The following is an 18,182-nucleotide window of genomic DNA, read 5'->3' as shown; positions in this document are numbered from 1 at the left end:
TGTCAGGTGTGCTAAACTGCTTTATTAGTGGTAATATGGTTTAATATACAGCGCTGACTTTACATACCCTTACCATAAGGATAAAGGATTAAGCATAACTCAAAATTATAAATGTGAATAATGAAAGCCACATATATTCTACACTATTCTAACACCGATAAGAGTAGAAGTGAAGTGTGTAGGAGTTAGGGGAGCGCAGGGAACACCCTAACATGGGGTACAACTTAACACAGACTTTTTATGTTATAGGCCAAGCAGCATGAGCTTCTGGCCACATTACCACATTTCCTATTCATGGTCTCCCACCAAAATTCAGAGAGATTCATCAGCGTTTTAAGGAGATCTGGGCCAAAAATCCTATGACGTAGCATCATTTAGGAGCAGCTGACAAGCCCACCGCAAGTGCTAGCTGGGCTAAAGTACAGCCTCTGTACTGCTGTGAGTTGTAAGTTTAGTAAACGAAGACAAATAAAGTCAATTATGTCTTTGTTACATTTGTTTACAGATTTTAAGATGAAAAAGACAAAACATCTGGATTTTCCACTACTTTATTAACATCTGTCAGACGGTCAGCTGGGGAAATTCAGAGCAACTCCTCAGTGTTTTACAGGGATCTGAGTGTTTTCAGGCCATGCAAGTCTTTTTTTTTTCAACGCAATTTTTTTCGGCTACTGAGCTGTTTATGTAAATCACCAAATCCAACCTCATTTAACTTCAATCTTCATTTAACTTCAAACTTCCTACAACGCAGCACCGGTTTTGAAGCTCACAGCAAGTGCCAGCTAGGCTAAAGTATAACCTCCGTACTGTAGGGATACGGCGTGTTTAGTAAACGAAGACAAATAAAGTAAATTTTGTCTTTGTTTCAAACATCTACACAGATTTTAACATAAAAAAGAGAAAACCCCTGAAAGAAGGGGTTGTCTTCTACTTTATTAGTATCTTTCAGACGTTAGTATTCTGGTTTTTAATAAGTATATTAATGAAATTGACATTAACAGTTGGTAAAGCTGCAGTTATTCAGAAACAACGTTGTATATTTTACAGATGTGAGGTGTTTTTTTTTTTTTTATCTGCTGTCATAGTTTGACACACAGATTCATGTCAGTGTCCATATGTAATATGATGTGTGCGTGTTTCTATCCAGTGAGCGGTCTGTCTGTCTAATAGATAGATAATATTTAATGCAGTATAGTTGGACAGTGTTTGTTTCCTAAAACATACAATTATACTTTGTTTGCACTTATTCATCAGACTTTTCTAGCAAGTGTTAATCTGACCCTCTGTTACAGTGAAGCCACCCATGGGCTGAACTGCAACACTGCGCTTCCCATTATTTTTGGTGGGATTGTAGATGAAGGGTAGGTGTTAGAAACAAAGTTCAAGGGTTCTTTTGTATCAGAGATGTATATCACTGCTGTCGGAACAAAACCGTGTATCTCTAAAATGGTAACTTTACAGGAGAAGGAAAAACATACTTCACTTTCAATGTAAGTCAATGGAACCAGAATTTTTTCCATGTATTTCTAAGCTGTCTTTTCTGGTCCATTCATCAGAAAATGTATACACAATATAAAGAGCAACAGGCATTTTCAAATGATGTCAAAAACTGAAAAGTGACAAAAATGGAGATACAAGGTTTTGTTCCGACAGCAGTGATATGATAAAAACATGAACTGACCCCCTGAGGGTGTCTAAATAACATTAGTGAAATGAGGGGAGCTAATATGAGGAAAAAGGCTAGTTCAGCTGATTCCCAGATATCACACTGTTTAAGCAATTACTGTTTTAATACCATAACACCTGCAACTCAGTCTGACTGGAAGTGGAAACTGATCCATTTGTCTCAGGTTGTAATAAAAAGTCTGATCTGGGCCACATCTGTGCCTGTTTACTGCTCGGCTGTCACTGCGATGAAACGGCAGTTTTATTAGAAATATTTTCTCATCTTATATGATTTGGTGCATCTCGGTTGGTGGTACAGTGACCCAGGATGGCGCTACAGCCTGGAAATGGGACCTACACATGATCAGGACTGGACCAGGATTGAGGTCACAGTACAATAGAGCGAGCAAGTCAATGAGATACCCAGCTGTACTGAGCTACCGATACAGATACAGGCTGATGCCTGATTTACTCAGGTTGGGGATGTTGGGTAAGCATTTCTACCTCTCTCTCCCTCCCTCTCTCTTTCTCTCTCCCTCACTCTTCTGTCTTTCTTCCTCTCTCTCTCCCTCCCTCTCTCTCACTCTCACTCTCTCTCTCTTCTGTCTTTCTTCCTCTCTCTCACTCTCTCTCTCTCCCTCACTCTCACTCTTCTGTCTTTCTTCCTCTCTCTCACTCTCTCCCTCTCTCTCTCTAACTCTTCTGTTTCTTTCTCTCTCTCACTCTCTCCCTCTCTCCTTCACTCTCCTGTCTTTCTTCCTCTCTCTCACTCTCTCCCTCTCTCTCACACTCTTCTGTCTTTCTTCCTCTCTCTCTCTCTCTCCCTCTCTCTCTCCCTCCCTCTTACTCTTCTGTCTTTCTTCCTTGCTCTCACTCTCCCTCTCTTCTGTCTTTCTTCCTCTCTCTCCCTCTCTCCCTCACTCTCCTGTCTTTCTTCCTCTCTCTCTCTCTCTCTCTTCCTCTTCCTCTTCTGTCTTTCTTCCTCTCTCTCACTCTTCTGTCTTTCTTCCTCTTTCTCACTCTCTCCCTCTTTGTCTCTCTCTCTTCTTTCTTCTCACTCTTCTGTCTTTCTTCCTCTCTCTCTCTCCCTCTCTCTCTCACTCTCCCCCTCACTCTTGTCTTTCTTCCTCTCTCTCTCTCACTCTCCCCCTCACTCTTCTGTCTTCCTCTCTCTCCCTCTCTCCCTCTCTCCCTCTCTCTCTCCCTCCCTCTTACTCTTCTGTCTTTCTTCCTCTCTCTCACTCTCCCTCTCTTCTGTCTTTCTTCCTCTCTCTCACTCTCTCCCTCACTCTCCTGTCTTTCTTCCTCTCTCTCTCTCTCTCTCTCTTCCTCTTCCTCTTCTGTCTTTCTTCTTCTCTCTCCCTCTCTCTCACTCTTCTGTCTTTCTTCCTCTTTCTCACTCTCTCCCTCTTTGTCTTTCTCTCTCTTCTTTCTTCTCACTCTTCTGTCTTTCTTCCTCTCTCTCCCTCTCTCTCTCTCACTCTCCCCCTCACTCTTCTGTCTTTCTTCCTCTCTCTCCCTCTCTCTCTCTCTCTCACTCTCCCCCTCACTCTTCTGTCTTTCTTCCTCTCTCTCCCTCTCTCTCTCTCACTCTCCCCCTCACTCTTCTGTCTTTCTTCCTCTCTCTCCCTCTCTTTCACTCTTCTGTCTTTCTTCCTCTCTCACTCTCTCCCTCTCTCTCTCTCTCTCCCTCGCTCTTCTGTCTTTCTTCCTCTCTCTCACTCTCTCCCTCTCTCTCTCTCTCCATCATTCTTGTTTTTTTCTTTCTCCCTCTCTCTCCTAATCTATCTTTTTCTTTATACTTCCCCCTCTATCTCCCCCTTTTTCCCTGTATCTGCCTTTTTCTTTTTCTCTGTACATTTCTTTATTTGACTCATTCTTTCTCCCCCTCTTTTTTATTTTCTCTATTTCTCTCTCTATCGTTCTCTTTTTTCTTTTTCTCTCTCCCCTCACCCCTTTGTTTCTTTCTCTCTCTTGGTCTCTCTCTCTCTCTCTCTCTCTCTCTCTCCCTTTCTCACTAACTTTCTCTTACCCATTCTCTTTTTTTATCTCTCTGTTCTCTCCTCGTCTCTCCCTCTCTCTCTTTCTCTTCCTTTCTTTTTTGTTCCTCTGTTCCTCTCTCTATTACTTTTTTCTGTCTCCCCTCTATTTCCCTTCCCCACCTTTGCTTTCTTTTCTTCTTTCTCTCTCCCTTTCTCTTTTCTTTTCTCTTCCTTTCTCTTTCTCACTCTCTTCCTCTCACTCTCTCCATCTCTCGCTCACTCTCCCCATCCCTCTCTCACTCTGACTCACTGTTTCTCTGCTGCTGCATTGCAGAGCTCTCAGCTCTCTCTCTCTCTCTCTCTCTCTCTCTCTCTCTCTCAGTGCTGGTGATGTTAGGAGGGAAGAGCAGAGCGACAGAAGACCAGCATGTCTTCCACATAGAGCCACAGTGCCATCCACAGGGATCCACCACACAGCCTGGGGCTGTTTACAACCAGCACTAAACCCCCAATACACAACACCAGCTCTAAACCACTATGAGTCACACTGATCACTCGTAACTAAAGCAGTTCATTATTTTACTTTATTCCTCAGTCGAGGCTCAATTAAACAAAAAGAGAATTTTTGTTGAAACCACAGATTATAAACTACTAGTAGTGAGTTCCAGAGCAGAGGCTGCAGGTCAGAGCCTTGAGCGCTACGGCAGCAAACAAGTCCTGCTGTCTTACATGGGTTTCCCTCATTTATACACTGCCTGCGACATCCACTATATTTCCAAAAGTCTTCACTCACGCATCCAAACCATTGAATTCAGGTGTTCCAATCACTTCCATGGCCACAGGTGTATAAAGCCGAGCCCCTAGGCCTGCAGACTGCTTCTACAGACATTAGTGAAAGAATGGGTCGCTCTCAGGAGCTCAGTGAATTCCAGCGTGGTACCGTGATCGGATGCCACCTGTGCAACAAGTCCAGCTGTGAAATTTCCACAAAATATTCCACAGTCAACTGTCAGTGGGATTATAACAAAGTGGAAGCGATTGGGAACGACAGCAATCAGCCACGAAGTGGTCGGCCACGTAAAATGATAGAGCGGGGTCAGCGGATGCTGAGGGGCATAGAGCGCAGAGGTCACCAACTTTCTGCAGAGTCAATCACTACAGACCTCCAAACTTCATGTGGCCTTCAGATCAGCTCAAGAACAGCATAGAGAGCTTCATGGAATGGGTTTCTATGGCCGAGCAGCTGCATCCAAGCCTTACATCACCAAGCGCAATGCAAAGCGTCGAATGCAGTGGTGTAAAGTGCCGCCACTGGACTCTAGAGCAGTGGAGACGTGTTCTCTGGTGTGACCAATCACGCTTCTCCATCTGGCAATCTGATGGATGAGTCTGGGTTTGGTGGTTGCCAGGAGACGGTACTTGTCTGACTTCATTGTGCCAAGTGTAAAGTTTAGTGGAGGGGATTATGGTGTGGGGTTGATTTCAAGGAGTTGGGCTCGGCCCCTTAGTTCCAGTGAAAGGAGCTCTTAAAGCTTCAGCACCAAGAGATTTGGGACAATTTCATGCTCCCAACTTTGTGGGAACAGTTTGGGGACGTCCCCTTCCTGTTCCAACATGACTGCGCACCAGTGCACAAAGCAGGTCCATAAAGACATGGATGAGCGAGTTTGGTGTGGAAGAACTTGACTGGCCTGCACAGAGTCCTGAACTCAACCCGACAGAACACCTTTGGGATGAATTAGAGCGGAGACTGTGAGCCAGGCCTTCTCGTCTAACTATCTGACCTCACAAATGTGCTTCTGGAAGAACGGTCAAAAATTCCCATAAACACCCTCCTAACCCTTGTGGAAAGCCTTCCCAGAAGAGCTGAAGCTGTTACAGCTACAAAGGGTGGGCCAGCATCATATTAAACCCTATGGATTAAGAATGGGATGCCACTCAAGTTCATATGCGTGTGAAGCCTGATGAGCGAATACTTTTGGAAATACAGTGTACAAGAGTGAAAACTCTGCTCCTCCCTATGTTGGAGGTTAGTGAAGTGATGTGGGTAACACCGCTGCCCTCCACACAGGGGGTTTGGACTGGGGTTCAATTTCCCATCTGGGCATCAAAACACAAACATACATTCACACCTACATACACATGCGCATACACACACGCACACACACAAGGCTCAGTATAAGAGTATCTGACAAATATTTTTGACCCCAAAAGGTTTTTATATTGTTATACACACAAAACGAAGGTTTTTCAAAGAACCATTTGCATGGTTAAAGGGTTCTTTGCATCATGAAAGGGTTCTTCAGATTAACAGAGAATGTGTTGTAAATGGTCCTATATAGAACCACAAAGGGTTCTTCTATTGTTATAAGCTTGACGTCATAACATTAGAAGAGGAAAAGAGAAGATTGAACTGAAGAGAAGAGAAAAGAAGGTTAGAGCAGGGGAGAGATTAAAGAAGAGAAGAGAAGAGAAAAATAAAGAAGAGAAGAGAAGAAAAGAGAAGAGAAAAGAAGAGAAAATTAAAGAAGAGAAGATTAGAGAATAGCAGAGACAAGAAGATAGAAGATAAAAGCAGATATGATTAGAGAAGAGAAGATATGATACAGCTAGAGAAGAGAAGAGAAGAGAAGAGAAGAGAAGAGAAGAGAAGAGAAGAGAAGAGAAGAGAAGAGGAGAGAAGAGAAGAGAAGATTGGTAAGAAGTCTCAGTCGTTTGATATAAGTTCACATGTCCTGTGCAGAGAACACACTGTGAACACAACGTGAAATTTTTCTGCAAATTTAAGTTCACAATTTCAATTTATTTCTTCAATTCAACAAACTGGAAAAAATTAAAGCATACACAACAAAATGTGCCATATCTTTTGCACAGGCCACATTTTACGGTTTATTTTTTCCCAATAAATTCAGTAAATACACAGCGATTGTGCATTAAAATGTGCAGGCGTGTGTTCTCAGTAGAAGATGTGTTCACTTCATTTTAATTAGAACATCAACAAACTCTACTTTAACCAATGGTGCCTAAACTTGCAAACGACTGTATATATAATTTGTATATTCATGCTGCGATTCTGTGTTTTTATGTGTTTAATCCTTTTAACTTGTCTTTCTGCTGTGAATGTTTCATTCCATAATGGAGAAGTCTGTTATACTTTTCCTGCTTCATTAATGCTGCCGATGCTTTGCCAGTGACAAGTGTTTACGGTGAATGACCACAAGTTTGGGAAAACTCCTGCAACACATTTGGCTGAAGCACATTCTACCATCTGCCCCTGATCTGTCACAACGACACTCCTCCACCAGGCCAAAGCGCGATGAGCGTTGAGGAATGAGTTCTTGGTCACTCAAACCACACAAAGCATCTACTAAATATCAAAGGTGGAACGGTGTCTTGATACCAGCCTTGTTCCAACAAAAGAACCCTTTTTGGTGCTATGCAGAATCTTTTTTCAAAAAGGTTCTATATAGAACCATCTATGACGCATTCTTCATTCATCTGAAGAACACTTTCATGATGTGAGGAACCCTTTAATCATGCAAAACGTTCTTTGAGTGTTCATGGTTCTAGATAGAGCCATTTTTCTCACTAAAGAACCCTTGAAGGACCATCTTTTTAAGAGTGGAGTTTGACATTGTACCAATAGAAGAGCCCTTTTTTGGTGCTATATAGAACCCTATTCACAAAGGTTCTATATAGGACCATCTACAGCGCAGTAGCTTCCATCAATCTGGAGAACACTTTCATGATGCGAAGAACCCTTTAATCATGCAAAACACTCTTTGAGTGTTCATGGATCTAGATAGAGCCATTTATCTCACTAAAGAACCCTTGAAGGACCATCTTTTTAAGAGTGGAGTTTGACATTGTACCAATAGAAGAGCCCTTTTTGGTACTATATAGAACCTATTCACAAAGGTTCTATATAGGACCATCTACAGCGCAGTCGCTTCCATCAATCTGAAGAATGCTTTCACGATGCGAAGAACCTTTTAATCATGCAAAGGGTTCTTTGAGAGTTCATGGCTCTATATAGAACACTTGAAGAACCATCTTTTCCAAGAGTAGAGCTTGACACTGTAACAACAGAGGAACCTTTTTTGGTGCTATATAGAGTCTTCTTCAGAAAGGTTAAGGTAAAGAATCACTCAAAGCAAAAGGAAGTCGGTTAAAAGCCCAAAATGTGTTTTCACCCCTGACTTTCAGTCAATTCAGTGGAATAATCCGTATCTGTGCTTCTGTTTTGTGCACAATTGTGTTGCGCAAGTGACTGTATATCCACTGTCTTACACTAGACACTGCAGGTAAGGCAAGTACTCAGCCTCCTGCTCTCTTTCTGTGTAGGTGTGAGTTCGTGGGCTCATCTGCCCTCCAGCCTCCCCTCACTCTCCAGCATGAATACGCATACAGTAAACAGCCAGTAGACTCTTCACAGAGCTCACCACCCACCCTCCACTCTCCTTACAGCAGACTCAGAGCACTGACACTGCTACTGTGGACGAATACTAAAGCTGATAGACACATACAGACCCTGCCTGTGAAAAGTTTGGGGACACCAAGCTTTGCAAAATGCTATAATACAAACAAACACGGTTTCTTTGTGAAAGTTCCATAACTTAACGTATTAAACAAAAAGATATTTAAAGACTTCTAAGCAAAACTGTGCATTTACATTTACATTCTGTATTGACAGGTTTAAGCCTGCATTTGCAAGTCTATGCCTGTTATGATGCAACAAAAATATGACAAAACATGCAAACCAAGAGTAAAACAACAATGACATCAAATTTACATCAAATTCAAAGAGCAAATGTTTGTCCTGATGGAGGCGTAGGACAAAGTGTTAGGGCTACACGACCCTCAAACAGAGGTTTTTCAGAGGAGGCACGACTGAAGAAACCATCAAGTGTGAGTTAAAAATGATGGTAACCTGGTTTTATCTTAGTTTAATGTCATTAGAATGTATTGTGGATCTTTTCTTTATAACAAGGATAAAAAATCGCTAGTAGTTTGCTGACATCTCAGTTGCCAGCTGGCTAAATTACCTGTTCCACCTTAAATAGACCAGCAGTTCTGAAGCCTGTAGTGCCAGAATGTTACTGCTGCACCATTTAAGGTGGAACGGGAAAATTCGAACAAGAAGCTAGTGAATAGTTCACTTCGGCTTCATATCACTGAAGAATTAGGGGTGGGTGATAATTAATAATTGCCCCCCTCTGTGAAGGCATAGGATGCCCTAAATGTATCTAAAGCCCAGCAGTGAGGAGCTGAACTTTCCCCTCCTCTGTGGTCACTGCAGGCTGGCAGGGTCCCTACAGAGCAGCGCTGGTAGCTGTTAATGAATTGATGCTGTTTTTTTTCAACCACTGCAAGTTGTAACTCAGTTTTAAGGGACAAGGGGTAGGGGGTAAAAATAAGAAATGGGACTGGGCCTAAATTTGAAGTATGAGCACAGAGCAGTTTTACGTTAATAAAACTTTTTTGTTACTAAATAGAAAAGTAACAGTGAAAACTAAAGATATGTAAATTTTTAGAAAGGTTTTTTTAAAAGGATTTGTTATGTATATATATATATATATATATATATATATACACACACACACACACACACACACACACACACACACACAGAAAGAGAGAGAGGTAGCATGGTAGATGGAGAGAAAATTAGAGCAGTCTTTATTACCAGGCTTTTGTTTGGGTTTTTTGCCTCCGTGCGTCACACTTATTCCCACGCATACAACCCACACACAGCACTCAAAGCACTGAGAACACACACACACACACACACACACACACACACACACACACACACACACACACACACACACACACACACACTATTTGCTCTAACAAGAACTATTTATTGCTTTTACCTCCTCTATCTATTCAAATTTGTGCTAACTCTGTTTAGTATGCTTCTCTCTGGACACCACTACTGTACTACAGTGCAAGCTGCAGCATTTGACAATCACCAAAGTCTGTACAGTCTGTACAGTAGTGCTAAGTGATATATCATCTGTACTGTTACACTGCTACTGGTGTTGCTCAGCAATACTCATTTTTCACTTCAGTGGTATTGATCTTTAGATCTTTAGATCCAGGATAACATTAAATCCCATAAAATGCCCACCCCCCCACAGACCCCTCCCCCCACCCACCCACTTCACAAGCAATTTATCAGGTTCTTCAGATTATTCTGAAACTGTTCCTTTGAAAGCTAAATAAACAACATATGCCATTCTGGAAATCTGTTTTATGTATGCAGAACGCTCTAACACTGTATATACAGCACTGTGCAAGGTTCCCTTCAGAGAAGAAAAAAAACAAAAGAAAACAATGAGTCAGATAAATAAGACATTTTTGGAGTAGCAGCACACAGATGGGATGGGTTCATTAACTTTATTAATAGGCGCCTAAATATCACCCGATAGTGAGATGCTGATGTATATTTGAGAAACAGTGTGATGTTGAATTTTATCAATGCTGTCCAGCACTAGTGCACAGTTCTAGCTGAATCTGGTGATGCTAGATATTGATTACAGCTTCTTTCAGCGCACTGCAGCTTGTTCTGCAGCTTCTGACTGCTGCATACGAGACGGCAGACGTTCTCAGTCATGCCGAGTTCTGGTGATTTGCTCTGTTTTACATTTTACACACTGCACTAACACACAGCCGTGCTGTATTTTCATACTGCCAGTCTTACGTCTCTGAGGACTGCATGTCCCAATCTCACTGTCACGCTCCAGGTGAGGGGGTCATACCTGTTTAGGTAGTGGTGGGCTCCAGGTGGTGATGGCGGCTGTGTGTGTGAGTGTGTGGAGGACGGCGGCTGCTCGGTGGAGTCGCGTAGAGCACAGGCAGGACAGGGAGAAGAACAAGGAGAAAGGAAAACTTCCAATTTACACCTGCAGAAAGAGCAGCATGGGTCATTATTTAAATATGCATGAGATGCAGGAATTAACAGCCTGAACGACAGCAGCAAAAAGATGGCAAACGTGTTCAGGTGTGTTTGTTTTCATACATCTTCAGGACAAAAATGTCCAGACCAGCGAAAAACAGGGCTAACCTACAGGAAAAACTCCTGGCTTAATGTTTGTTTTGTTTTGCTTTTTAATAACGGGTTTATGGTCAGGTTAGAAATATTGTTATTACATTAAGATACTTGTAATTACAAATAATAGTATACTTATATGAGTACATAGCATTACAAACAGGTATTTACACACACATATAAAATACATACTGGACATATTACTACACGCAGGCAACTGCTTATATAGAAAACATGCAGGCAATTTGATTGGTCAAATTACAGACAACACACTTCTGCACAATCGAACGCAAAGTTACTGTTTATATACTGTTTAACTGAATAAAACATACCAGAAAAAAATAACAAAAGTGGCATGAGCACATATTATGGCACAAATTATTTTCTCAGCAACTCAGCAAATACATTGACACTGAGCATTAAAATATGCAGATGTCAAATGTCAAATCAAGTTGCATGTTAAGGATGTTCCAACTTATTTTCACTAAGAAAATCAACAAAATATGTTATTTCACCAGGGTTAACACACGCACATGACTACTACTATATGTCAATCACATATAGGACTATCTATTACTACATGCACGGGTGTGTGTATATATATACATATATATATATATATATATATATACATACACACAGTACTGTGTGAAAGTTTGAGGCATCTAAGCAAATGTTTAAACAATTTACCTCATCAGTGAGTTTAGCACAATATACATTAGAATAAAGTCGTATTCATAATTCAAATAAACATAAAAACAATAAAAAGTAACAAGAATTTCTTGGGTCCATATTTTTCCTGGACACCTTCACAGCCGCCACAGAGACTCATTAATATCATCAATTACATCATGAGCTCAATTTACTGAGCACTGATTGGTCAAACCAGGAGCTGCTTTTTAACTACATATAATACTGGGCTTCCTCGAGGAGAGGCTTGGAAATGGGTAAACACACAAACACACTCACGTACAGAAAATCACTATTTTATGTATATATTTATATATAATTATGAATTTTTTTAATCGAATGTTCATAGTTGTAATAAAATTGCTGCATCAATATTGCTTTGCATGTATTGTGATGCTGTTCAGCTTTTTTCAAGCAATTCTATTTCAGTAAGTGCACTCAACTGTCGAGAGAAATTGTTTTAAAGATGCTGACATGCCTATGACTTTTGCACAGTATTGTATGGGACACATTATTATTATGACTACTACTACTACTATGATTATAATTATTATGGTACTTCTATCATGGAACTGTTCATACTGTTTGAAATGTTATATACAGTGTGTGTGTGTGTGTGTGTGTGTGTGTGTGTGTGTGTGTGTGTGTGACTAAAACTGATAAGCTCATGCTGCATCATTAGCATGTAATGAGCGATGAGATCACACCCAGTATTAACTGTGCAGCAGCGAGAGAATACACTGCCTGATTGGCCTTTGTCACTGTGTAAATGTCAATCTCTATAGTTAAAACATACCATCCCCACCACCCCCACCACCTCCACCGCCACCACCCCCTTCACCGCCACCACCCCCTTCACCACCCCCACCGCCACCACCCCACAGAGAATAAAGGAGCAAATAAATGTAGCCTCATTGACTCACACACAAGTCATGCTCTATGAAGAGGACCCGTTTTGCAGTCAAAACAAAAACTGAAAATGCTGTTTTAGCCCCTGTGAAATGATCCTTCACTCATTAATGCTCCTGAAGAGAAAACAGCACCACTACACAGACAATAATGTCCTTATTTCCATACTGCAGCCCCTATGCTCTGTACTGTATCTGTATTTGGATAGTGGACTGGATTTTATGCTGAGGGTGATCAGTTAAGATAAAAGACTCTGAGATTGAAAGTGAGAGTTTTTCTTGTTTACTAATGAGCCAGCAAGATTTTTCTCCAAGGCTCTCTTCAAGGAGAGGCAGCAGAAAACACCGGACATGATAGGGCGCGAGTGTGTGGGGAATATCAATGATAGCTGCACTGTAAGCAGAGCAGATAAAAGAAGAACCTTTTAGTTCACAGATAAGGAGGATGACAGGATGCAAGCACTAAAATTTTCAGCAACATGTGGCTCCGGAGCTGTATGTGGTTCTTTTGCTGCACTGTTGTGGCTCCACAGCAGAATTAGATTTATAGGTAAACACAGTTTAACAGTAAATGGTCTCAAACACTGGAGTTAATGTAGAACTGATAATTCACCCTTTAACCCTGAAGGTTGGCGCACAGACTGCTGGTTGGCATAGTGATGCAGACAATAATCTGGTCTTGCTAGTAGCTATGAAAAAGCAAAGAGAGAGATTTAAGACGAACATTGATAATTTGGAGACGAATAGACTTGTTTACATTTATAGTCACTCCAGCTGGTTTTCTGATATGTTTAATCTGCAACGAGAATCTGTCAAACACTAACAAATTAGTGTTCACCTTCAATTGTGCAGCAGTTACATTCATTTAAAGTGGAACTGGAAAAGTCAAACAAGAAGCTGGTGAATGAGAAGCGACATTAGTCTCGTAAAAACATTGAGAGACATTTTACAAGAAACTGATCCATCTTTGAGGAAAAGTTTCCTGCTGGAGATGCGAGAAAAGCAGCTACAGTTGAGCTAAAGCTTAAAGCAGAGCAAAGTAAGTCTGCATTTTCGTTTATAATAGTAATAATAATAATAATAATAATAATAATAATAAATGATACGAGCGAAAACATAGAAGTACTTGACAAAGGGCTGGTTTAAGATTGAGAACAGTTATAAACAACAGAAAAAAGAGAGGTTTTAAGTTTAGATTTAAAAGTGGAGACTGTTGAATATGTGAGGGAAGAGAGTTCCAGAGTCGGGAAGCAAGCCTAGAGAAACCATGATCACCATATCCATGCAGGTGGGACAGTGAGTAAACCACCAGAGGAAGACCTGAGAGTGCGAGTTGGTTTGTAAGGAATAAGTAGATCAGGCAGGTAGGAAGGAGCAGGTTATGTAGAGCTTTGCATGTAAGGAGAAGAACTTTGAACTGTATGTGGTATTTTACAGGAAGCCAGTGGAGATGTTGCAGCATGGGTGTAATATACTGACGTGTACGGCTGTGAGTGAGGAGGCGAGCAGCAGAGTTCTGCACCATCTGGAGCATAAATAGGAGGAGTTAATACCAGCAAGTAGAGAGTTACAATAGTCCAGGCGACTGGAAATGAATGCATGAATAAGGGTTTCTGCAGCAGACTGAGAGAGTTTATCGGATATTTTCTAGCCTAAACTTGGACATTAGCACATATTAAGACATATTTTCAGATGGTAAAACCAATAAAATACATAAAATGTTGTGGCGCCAATGATGGTTTGTTTTTTTGTTCTAAAGACAAAATTGCCAGTTTGTAAAATTGGGGTTACCGACTCCTGATTTAGTATAACACACATGAGCCCATTCTGGTCATGCCCATCCCTGATTGGACCGTGACTCTCTCAGCTCCTCTGTGGAAGCACCTTTGACAGTGACACAGTGCCTGGCAAAAGTTTTGCTTTCTCAAACTTTCCTTTTGAGTTTCAAATGTTTTATTAAGAAAGAAAAATTCCAGCAAAGCTTTTATCAACATAAAATGCCTGTGCACTAATCTTTAGGGTATATTTAGCTTCAACACTCAGAGGTAGAAAGTAACAAATTTACAAATTTACATTTACACTTTTTACTACTAAAAAATGTGGTTATTTAAGGATTATTTAGTGAAGAAAATGGTTCTATATAGAACCATGACCACTCAAAGTACCTTTTGCCTGATTAAGGGATTCTTTGGTTAAACGGTAATTTCCTTTATGAATACTTTTCTAATGATACTAAACTATCAGTAACAGTGCTTTTACATCAGCAAGGATTTTCAGTACTCTTTTCCTTCCTTCGTCCCTACATCGACCACCACTGGGTTTCTCACTCTATGTGCTGGGGTTCACTGAAATCTGGAAGGTGGTGGAACTCTTTAAATTGAGCAAATGAGAAGCTTTGTTCATGAAAAGGCAGCTAACCAAGCCAAAGTAAGCGAGCTCCATTTACACATGATCTAATAAACAAATATGGACATTATGAGGGCTGAATTAACCAATTAAATGGTCCTTAAGAATAACTCCACCGATTACGCCTACCCACAGTTATAAGTATTAGGATGTAATAGGCTGGGTATTTAAGGAATTCGATGTGAAATCGATGCTTTTAAAATTCTTACAAGAAGCTGGTGAATGAGACTTCAGCCTCGTAAAAAGTCAAACATTGAGACACTTTTATAAGAAACTATTCTACTTTTTCTGGAAAAGTTTCCTGCCAGAGATACGAGAAAAGCGGCTATAGCTGAGCTAAAGCTTAAAGCAGAGTAAAGTAAGTGCGTATTTAAATGGTCCTTAAGAATAACTCCACAGATTACACCTACATGTAGTCCCTGTACTCAGTTATAGTGTAGGTGTACTCAGGGTGTAATAGGCCAGATATTTAAGGAATTCGATGTGAAATCAGTGCTTTTAAAATTCGAACAAGAAGCTGGCGAATGAGACTTCAGCCACGTAAAAAGTCAAACACTGAGAGACATTTTATACGGAGCTACGAGATCGAGAAAAGTGGCTACAGTTGAGCTAAAGTTTAATGCAGAGCAAAGTAGGTCTGAATTCATAGTGTATTTTCTAGCATAAACTAAGACATCAGCACACATTAAGACAAGATGGTAAAACCAATAAAATACAAAATGTATTTAAACCTTTCCCGTCTTCTCTGGTCTTGTTCTCAAGGTTGTCTATTCTCAGAGACTGGGTTCTAGGCCTCAGCTCCTGAATGGACTGCACCTCTGTCAGCTATGAACCCCCCCATCCCCATCTGTGTTATTAGGTTAAGTGCTTTTATTGAGCATTTTGTGGTGAGAATGTTATATATCAGCAGATTTAGCCACAGGTTTCCCCGGTGCTCCTAATCCTCTGGGTTCTGTGTCTCTTCTAATGTTCCTAGTTAGTAATAGTTAATAATAATTTGTTAGGACTTCCTTTTATTTCTTGAAGTCCTAACTAATAGGAGAGCTCACTTTGCTATATCTACTTAGAAATCACAGAGAAAAAATTCATGATTGGCCAATTTTCTGCTGGGCGTTACAAGTGTAGCGCTGTAATACGTACGGAGTTTAAATACAAGCTGGAATACTTACAGAGTTCAACTACATGCATGAATCTATTGAATAAAAATGTATAATAATATCTTAAGTGCCCAGAAATGATAAGGCCTCAAAGGCCCTGAGAGCTGATATGACATGTGCGACTGACTACAATTTACACTTATTTTACTAAAGTTTGAGAAACTTGTGACATAGATTTGCATCAGTTTCTCAAAAGACGTGTTATTGGGAGACTTTCTTTAACAATCGCAGGAGACATAGCAGCTAGACAGAGATACAAACCTCATACATGTGCTTAAAGCATGTTTACTATCAGAATAAGACAGTTTATATTCTTAGATAAGAGAAGACGTGGTGCAAAAATATCCCGTAATGATGCAATATGCACTCGCCTGTGTAATCACAAACTCTATTACCTCTGCTGGAGTAGAGTAATACCCTGTTGAATGTTTTGGTGGGAAAGAACTTCAATTATTAACGCCACTATCTCTCTATCACTGAACTCTGTGAGTCAAGCTTGTTGACAGCTCCATTGTTTCACGGCACCCTTTAAATCCAGTACGTTAGTGGACGGGGCTACATTCTGCTTCTGTGACAAGCTGCAGACTAAGTAAAGTGACTGTGGTCATCAACACACATTTTCTGATTCTTCTGAGCTCATCTGAAATCTAACCTGTGCTGGAGGGTCATTAGAAAGCAGGGCTGCAGAAGATCTGAAGCAAATACTGCATGTAAAGTATGAAAACATAACAAAACATCCACACTGCTCTGCTTGCACAGACACAGAATGCAGTGTTGCAGTCATAAAGAACCATACACTTTTGCCCCCAGCAGTGTTTCTTAACATTTGAAGCTCCCTGAAGAGCGTCAACATGCTCGCTATGCAGGACAGGCCTTGTTGGAAACATGCTGCTGAACCCATCTGAATGAAGATCTTCATTTATTAGAACACGACAGCGTTTCTGCTACGCCTGTCAGGTGTGCTGAGTACGGCTGAGCAGCACTCACTGCCGTTTTAAAGTGTCTTCATCACACACATTAATGTGCTGATGACCGAAACTCTCAGCCAAACCTGCATGGGTAAGCAGAGGCCGGGCCTCTGGGAGTCCAGCAATAAGTAAGTAAATGTGTGTGCGTGGGTGTCTGTGCGTGGGGGTGTCCGTTAGAGAGCGGAAGAATGAGAAACACATAGATGAGACATGTGCTGTGTCAAGCTTAAGCTACGAAACGCTGTTGTCGAAAGAAAACCTCGTATCTCCAAATCTCCAAAATGGTAACTTTACAGGAGAAGGAAAAAACCTAGTTTACTTTGAATGTAAGTCAATAGAACTTAATGTTTTTTCCAAGTCTGGGCCGTTTCTTTTGGTCCATTCTTAATGAAATTTACACACAATGTAAAGGGAGACTGGCATTTTCAAATTATGTCAAAAACTGAAAAATGAAAGGTTTTCTTCTGACAGCAGTGAAAAACGCCTTGAAATGCAGTACTTTATTCACTATAGTGCACCCAGACATGATAAGCCTGCTAGTACCGTTCTCGTACAAGCAGGTCTGAGCTATTGTCTTTGAGTGAGGGCTGCATGATATGTAGCAGTATAAGAGCAATATACCCACTGCGCTTATATTGCTACATACTGCTTCTACATACGTCTTGCCCATGGTGTGATTTTATTTGAGCTTTTTTTTCCTCTTCATCTTTAGTTTTGTTTAGCTCGCACTAAAAACCGGATAATATAATTTGACAAATGTTGTGTGCTGCTTGCACAACGCTACACTCCCTAACCTCTACATTATGTTTGCATCAGGCTAGTGGTGGTGTATATTTCACATTTAACAGCAGTTATTTTGAGCTGCAGCTGAAACATGAACATGTAAAACTGGTAGGTAGGTAGGTAGGTAGGTAGGTAGGTAGGTAGATAGATAGATAGATAGATAGATAGATAGATAGATAGATAGATAGATAGATAGATAGATAGATAGATAGATAGATAGATAGATAGATAGATAGAACTACAGACAGATAGATAGATAGATAGATAGATAGATAGATAGATAGATAGATAGATAGATAGATAGAACTACAGATAGATAGATAGATAGATAGATAGATAGATAGATAGATAGATAGATAGATAGATAGATAGATAGATAGATAGATAGATAGATAGAACTACAGACAGACAGATAGATAGATAGATAGATAGATAGATAGATAGATAGATAGATAGATAGAACTACAGACCGATAGATAGATAGATAGATAGATAGATAGATAGATAGATAGATAGATAGATAGATAGATAGATAGATAGATAGATAGAACTTCAGATAGATAGATAGA

General features: G+C 40.5%; 1 protein-coding gene across 18 annotated transcripts in view; it reads right to left on the bottom strand.

Annotated features, from left to right (window-relative positions):
- The window catches only part of map2 (microtubule-associated protein 2), a 238,370-nt gene that overhangs the window by 113,402 nt on the left and 106,786 nt on the right, over positions 1–18,182 (bottom strand). For all 18 annotated transcript variants that reach the window (XM_037539255.1, XM_037539254.1, XM_037539242.1 and 15 more), the window contains one exon: positions 10,412–10,555. The gene's annotated coding sequence lies outside the window, so the exon portion shown is untranslated. The remainder of the gene's footprint in view (positions 1–10,411; positions 10,556–18,182) is intronic.

Source organism: Pygocentrus nattereri, chromosome 6 (assembly GCF_015220715.1).
Source record: "Pygocentrus nattereri isolate fPygNat1 chromosome 6, fPygNat1.pri, whole genome shotgun sequence".
NCBI lineage: Eukaryota > Metazoa > Chordata > Actinopteri > Characiformes > Serrasalmidae > Pygocentrus > Pygocentrus nattereri.
This window is presented reverse-complemented; position numbering and strand designations above follow the sequence as displayed.